The sequence below is a fragment of the Saccoglossus kowalevskii genome, chromosome 15, assembly GCF_978046115.1.
Source record: "Saccoglossus kowalevskii chromosome 15, keSacKowa6.1, whole genome shotgun sequence".
Lineage (NCBI taxonomy): Eukaryota > Metazoa > Hemichordata > Enteropneusta > Harrimaniidae > Saccoglossus > Saccoglossus kowalevskii.
The window spans coordinates 18,411,352-18,418,858 of record NC_140655.1 but is presented as its reverse complement, the minus strand read 5'-3'; the positions used below and the strand labels follow the sequence as shown (position 1 = coordinate 18,418,858).

General features: G+C 36.5%; 1 long non-coding RNA gene across 1 annotated transcript; it reads right to left on the bottom strand.

Moving 5' to 3' along the window:
* Positions 1-1,155: 1,155 nt before the first annotated feature.
* Positions 1,156-7,267, bottom strand: LOC144356664 (uncharacterized). The gene is made up of 2 exons (XR_013421479.2): positions 6,897-7,267; positions 1,156-1,336 (listed from the first exon to the last, which is right to left on the bottom strand). It is a non-coding gene; the product is annotated as an uncharacterized LOC144356664 (long non-coding RNA).
* Between the last annotated feature and the right edge of the window lie 240 nt (positions 7,268-7,507).

Sequence of the window (7,507 nt, the reverse complement as noted above, 5' to 3'; positions counted from 1 at the left end):
AGTGAAGTGCAAATATACCACAGCTATCATATAATACATACATATTGTGTCCCCCTTACAATGCAGCTGTTCTTCTCTTGAGAATGTTGTGACTCAAAAACGAATTGCGCGTTCCAACGGACAGTTGTATAGTTTTTAGTTTTTTAAATATCAGGCAATTTTGCTGCTTTGATGTTTCACCCTTTAATGCGATGATAGAGAACTAATTGTTCTATAATTTCCAGTCAGCAGCCTAGATCACATCGATTTACAACTTCACTGCCTTGAACACATCTACTCTCTCAACAACAAAATCTAAATGTTCAGTCCAGTTTCTTTTAAGTTTTCAAGTTTGAGCTGCGAATTATGACAAATAAAATACTGCAAACAATCACCAGACGTGACGTTGTCGTTGATTAGCTATACGCGCTTGACGGTGTATAAAGGTTTTTAATATATAAACTTGCCCGAGAGTTGAAGGGAGGATTCTGTTGGGATCTGACAATACAACGACTAAATTGGTGTCACAGTTTGCTCCCAATTCATTCTCCCAATTGGAATATTGCCAGCAATAATTAATAAAGCTTGTTCAGAATACCATTTATTCCCGACATCATACTCAGTGGCTAGATCTCAGGATCTACAACAGTAAATAAATAAACAGAAATCATTTTGATGCCATGTTTTTTAGACGACACCGACATATCGCACAGATATTCAACACCCTCATATCGAATTTGGATTTGGACCATACCATTTCAAGCTGCAGGGTGTCTAATCAATGACTCAACAAACAATAAACACATCTTCCACCCGCCACACAAATTTTAGCCATAATTGAACAACCAAGAAAGCAACAAATATCAGGCTGCATCCTGAAAACAACGAGATAGCACATTACAACCAGTCATTACAAACATGAAATCCTCCACCCCTCCCAATACATCCTACAGAATTAATGGTTTCTATACTCATTTGCATCTATGTACAACAAGCTTAGCCAATAGATGCACCTGACTCATCAAACTTTTGACCAACCACTCATTCTAAATATTGTTGAGTGAGGGCGCTATTTACTAATGAGAGGAATATTTTAAAAGAATGCAACAGATATATATAACGAACTACAAAAATAAACTAGTAAGATACATGCGAGATAAAATACATAAAACACAGTTGTATTCATTTAACTCGTTATTTTCAACATTACATATGCTTTCTAATTCATGTATTCAATTTCAATATCTCTGTTGAAGCGGGGCATCGTCACCTGCGCATACATCTATCCATCAGTCTTTGCCTATTAACGTGCGTTGTCACCGTCAGCTTCTTTAATATTAAATTGTGTTAATCACACCTGGTACAAAAACAAAGCAATATTTTAATTTCTGTAAAGATCAGATTTGTTTTGGTTTTGTGATGTGAATCATCAGTATTGATAACTTTTATTTTAATAGCATATGTTGTAACTGTCTATAAATGACAATTTATTTAATAACATTATTCAACTAACTTACTTTTCCATTCAGTAGCATCATGAACTACAGTACCATCAGGTGTTAGGAAGTCATTACGAGATGATTAGTGATTTACAAGTCTGAAGACAATTAGACAATCAGAGAAAGCTTATAAAGAACTCCCATGTGCTGAGAGTTTTGGATAAACATTAAAAATCAAATCAATCAATTACTTGTACTTGAGATACTGTAGCTGAAAATTGATTAATTATACAAATAAGGTAATTAATATACATAGATTTTTAACCCAAACTAATCAAATTTGCTCATTAGTTCAGAGCATCAATATACCAAGTTTCATCAAAATCCAATGAGTGGCTCTTTAGAAATCAGTGGGACAGTCATTTAGGGGTGATCTCATATTCAAACATGCGGGTCAAACCTACGAAAACCCAAAACGCCCGAACAAAACCCAGTTTTTGCGGTTTGGAAGTTTAAACAATAGACAGTGCGGTTCAGGATGACCGCACACATTTGCATAAAAACTGCGGTTCGAACCGATCTCATTCACACCTCATTCAAGCTGTTGTTTATTTTTAGGATTGACAGAGTTTACATTTCTTTTTGAAGCCTAGATAGTTGTCTCTAAAATGTGTTGATTTATTGGTGTACAGTAGTCAATACCGTGTGTCTTGCCTAAAAACACTCTTTCATATATTGGTGAACAGCATGCTGAATAAATTTTGTTTTGATAAACTGTTATGCTCGAGTCGCAATTTGAGGACGTGAATCAGACTTTTCATTGGGCTGGACAATTGATATGTGTCTCTGACAGCTAATAAGTATCAGAATACGAACATTTGTTGATACAAAGTTGCACTTGAGACTTGCGCTACTGTGTTCAAGCCTTTACTACTGTTGCGCGTTCAATTTTCAAACAGTTCTTTCAAATGCAGCGTACGCCATGAAAATTTATTTCGATTTGCTACACATCGGTTATTTGCAGTTTTTCTTATTCAATTGCCAGTGACACGAAGTATCAAAACAGAAAATTAAACAAGTCATTGTCAATGACACGTCCCCGTTCCGTTCATATTTGAGTGACATATACATTCAAAGCAGATCATGACCGAAATGCACCTGCATATGTACAACACATTGTGCTAAATCTGAACAAAATCCATCCATGCATGACTGAGATCCGGTTCTGGAATTGTGAAAATACGTGATTTTGATGCATTTTCGGCCTTAAAATGGCCATCATTCCGCTATTGTTAAGCAGATCATGAAACAAATGCACATATCTATTTGTGACATGATGTACCATGTGTGTGTGAAGTTTGAACTTGATCAATTCAGACATGTCTTGGATACGGATCCAGAACTGAATTCTTTAACAAAATGGCCGCCAGTCGGCCATTTTGAACTTGATCCGAAAAAAAAGACGTGCATCACGGTCCTATTATGTTTAATGTATGTACCAAATTTGAACAAAATCCATCCATGCATAACTGAGATACGGGTCCGGAATGGTGAAAATGTGCGATTTCAATGCATTTTCGGCCTTAAAGCGGCCCCCATTTGGCTATCGTTAATGAGATCATGAAACAAATACACATACATATTTGTGACATGATGTACCTTGTGTGTGTGAAGTTTGAACTTGATCAATCCAGACATGTCTCGGATACGGATCCAGAACTGAATTTTTTAAAACAAAATGGCCGCCAGTCGGCTATTTCGAACTTGATCCGAAAAAAAAATGACGTGCATCAAGGTCCTATTATGTTTAATGTATGTACCAAATTTGAATGAAATCCGTCCATGCATAACTGAGATCCGGGTCCGGAATGGTGAAAATGTGCGATTTCAATGCATTTTCGGCCTTAAAGCGGCCGCCATTTGGCTATCGTTAATGAGATCATGAAACAAATGCACATACATATTTGTGACATGATGTACCTTGTGTGTGTGAAGTTTGAACTCGATCAATCCAAGCATGTCTCAGATACGGATCCAGAACTGAATTCTTTAAAACAAAATGGCCGCCAGTCGGCCATTTCGAACCCGATCCAAAAAAAAAATGACGTGCATCAAGGTCCTATTATGTTTAATGTATTTACCAAATTTGAACAAAATCCGTCCATGCATAACTGAGATCCGGGTCCGGAATGGTGAAAATGTGCGATTTTGATGCTATTCGCTATTCGGCTATCGTTAATCGGATCATGAAAAAAATGCATGTGCATATGTCCCATATAATGTGTGATGTATGAGTGAAGTTTGAACTTAATCGGTCCATGCATGTTCGAGATACAGGTGATCACGGACGCACGGACGCACGGACGGACGGACGGACGCACACAGGGCAAAACATAAGTCCCCGTTTTCGGACTGCGTCCGAACGGGGACTAATTAAATGGACTCGCGCTGCTTATTTAAGGCTATTCATCTGCAGACGAGACTGCTTATAAAAGACGAACCCTTACCTCTGAAAATACCTTATTCATAGAGTGCCTTGTACCTAGGACCGTCGCCCAAGGCGACACAGTGCACGTTGCGATATCGCAATCGATGCATGATGGGTGACAAGGAGAAATTTGGATTGAGGTAACCAAGATGGCTGCGTTGAGTGCATGATTTACTGCGGTGTTTAAAAACAACACCTCGCTGCCTACTTCGCCCACAGTCCCTCAAGGCACTGTGCTTCGATGTATTTTCTAAAATAATCGTTTATTTTTAATTAACCGGGGCCGGGGTTCGAAATGTGTGCATTTTGTCACAGAAAAGTAAGATATTGGCAGCGGTAAATACCCGTAATTTCCCCGCAATGCCGTCAGCTGACAGTGCTACGGTGGTCGTAGCGCCGTAGTCGTAGCTAACGACTTTAGTTTTGACACAGTAATAGAGGAACTGTGGTTTTCAGATGCCTTCGTAGAAAAAAATGTTGCCATTATCGATTTAATACTTACATATTTTGATAACTCACAGTCTCACAGACTTTACAAACTTAACCAAAATAATGTGTTCTATGAATTTATGAACTGACATGGGCACAAAACTGACCGTACTTGTTGCGAATAAAAATGTACCAGTTCGCTCCATGGATAAACATATTTTACTGACTATGCCAAATATATATATAACGTATAGTAATTTATCCTAAGAAGCTGCTCATTAAAATTCTAGTGCATTTTTTCCCTGTTCTGTTTCAAACATTAATTTACCATATAGGGTTTAGAGAGGGTTTATGCACAGGTGTTGAGGGACTGTGGTTTATGGTATCACTTGATTCACAAAATATAACAAACATTCACGTCTGTAATTAGTTCCAGATAAATTGAATAACAATAACAATTGTATTGACTTGTACCAAAATGTAAGTTGTGGGAAACTAATTATTATTACCAATCACAGAAATAAATAAATATAATTTTCATCACACTTATAAATGACATGATGTAAATAGATTTGTGAAACGAATGCAAGTTTACTTTTTATTAGCATTTACATGTACAACTACAAGACTTGCAAAGAAAAGAAATAGCTGCTGTTATTCTTAACACTTCAAAATATAACACTCAGTATGAACATGGAGCTCCATAGTATACATCTTATTTTTTTCCTACTGAAACCAGGCTGAAACAGTATTGTAAGAAAAACCTAGGTTTCCCTAGGTCTGTCTTTTTTGTTCTCTGTTGTTTGTTTTCAGTGGGGCGTTAATGGGCAGTTAATCAGGAGGTTAGGTTAAAACCTACTACTAATTTGCATATTGTAGGTCTAGTAAGTCTGAATAGGGCAGGCCGGGTTAACCCAGGTGTTTGAATATGAGCTCATCCTTTACTACCTTCACGTTACGGGATCTCGGCACGTGACGGAATTTTTCATCCTTTGTGTTTGCAGAGGGATTACAGCAGTTGCGTTCACGTTATTCGGAACCCACTTAGGACCGGCTCAGCTCATGCCAAAATCACGCCCTCATTTATCGATCTGTTATTAGGCCTAAACATGGAAAACTATACGCATACGATAATAATAATAATTGCTATACTGAAATTATATCCATTTGTTGTTATGGTATTTATTACGAGTCATCGTGGACATGAATGGCAACGATTAAAAAAAAAAAAACAATTATTTTTTCACATCAATGTAGCATTGCAAGAAAATAGCGGTTGCAGCAGCACATTAATATGCGTCGCTGACGATGGTTTGCATTCATTTCATTCATTACTACAGCATCCGACCATATACTAGTATATCTGCATTCCTGTCATCGTCATTTTATACTACATGTAGTATGAATCAGCATATGTTCTCTTAAATTTACCACTGAGGGCGTGATTTTGGCTCGTGCCGAGTGTTCAAGCAGTAAATCCTGGCACGTGCCGAGTTTCACGACCAAGATCGAGTTTGTTTGGCACGTGCCGATTCGGTCCTGACCGTTCGCATACAAGTTTCGGTCTTGAGTCTCGGCACGTGTCAAGATCTCTAACATGAACACTACTGTTAAAAGCTAAATACTAGCTAATTATCATGCAAATTAGATAATTAATATGCATGGTTTCTACCAAAATCTAATAAAATCTGCACATTAGTTAGAACATCTATGCATTAAGTTTCATCAAAAACCAACATATAGTTCTTGAGATATCAGTGGAATAGACAGACGGACGGACGGACAAACACACACACACACACATACATACAAACACACTAACTGCAAAGACCCCCATTGGGAGTAAAAAAAAAGACTATTGTAATCATATGCAGACAATTTTAACTGAAATTGCACCAATAATTTGAATAATATATAAAACACATACCAAAAACAAACTTGGCCTAACATCCAAACTGATTAATAAAATATCAAAATTTGAAAAAGATTGGACAATCGAAGTTAAACTCTGTTGATCCAATGTGAATACAGAACATATCAGCATCACACATTTAGGACAAAACTCCATTCATGACCAAACATTTTGCATAATTATCATCTTGCCCATGAAAAATGTGTTTACTGGTACTTAAGTTTGATTGAGATGCAGTTTAATAATAAATTAAACAGATTAAATTTCAATTTGCTACAGAATTATACAAGATTTCAAATATATAAAATATAGAATATTCTCTAACTACATAGCAAATTTGTTTGAAATACATGAAGCAAAAATTACTCAATAACGAATCATGTTTGCATATGAATTTGCTCATTTTTTTTTATAGTTTGTATTCACAGACTCAGCAAACTGAGTTTGCACCACTGTTTTGCACCAATGGGAGCTAAAAACTGCTAAAAAATAGTTTACGCTAGAGACAAAAATGATGAGAAGGGCAGACATTTTCCCCTCGTATGAACAAATATAAAATAAGGCCTATATAGAGTATCCTGTTAAGTTTTCATCAAAGACAATTGCATTGGTGAAGGTTAAATTGTCATTAGAAGAGAAACAGAATTACCTTTTGATTCACATTTTTCTTTTATATAACTATGAAAAAACTCAAGTCCTTCTGTTCAGTATCATCTAGATGATCATCCTCCTTCAATGTTATCTTCGATTTCAGGAAATCATAATGAATAACTGGCTCAGCTGGAAATAATGTTGCCATGATTCCATGTTCACGTTACAACACTTTCAGGAGTCCAAAACTATTCATCCCACGACACAACTGATCCATTTGTATTTTTCTGCTCAGTAATACATGATGTTGTATTAACTCAAATACAAGTATTCCCTTATTCTCCGGTGTCACTTCGAAATGTGATGCTCCAGCATTAGCCAACATTTCAATAAGTTGTGGTCCATATGCCTGAAGGTTTTCACTGCAATCCAAAATCTATTCAGGGAACAATTACAATAAAACATAATATCAGTTTATGGCATATTTCAAATGCATAACCCTTTATCAATTTTATACTCCCTAGTACATGCACATTAAATCGTGAAAGGGAGCAACTTGTTAGCTTAAACAGATCTGCTGTGTCAGAAGCATATAACGAAAAAAAAATATATAAAATCAGTCAGATTCTGTTTCTGTTTCAGTCTACTCTCAGACACAGCAAGAGGCTT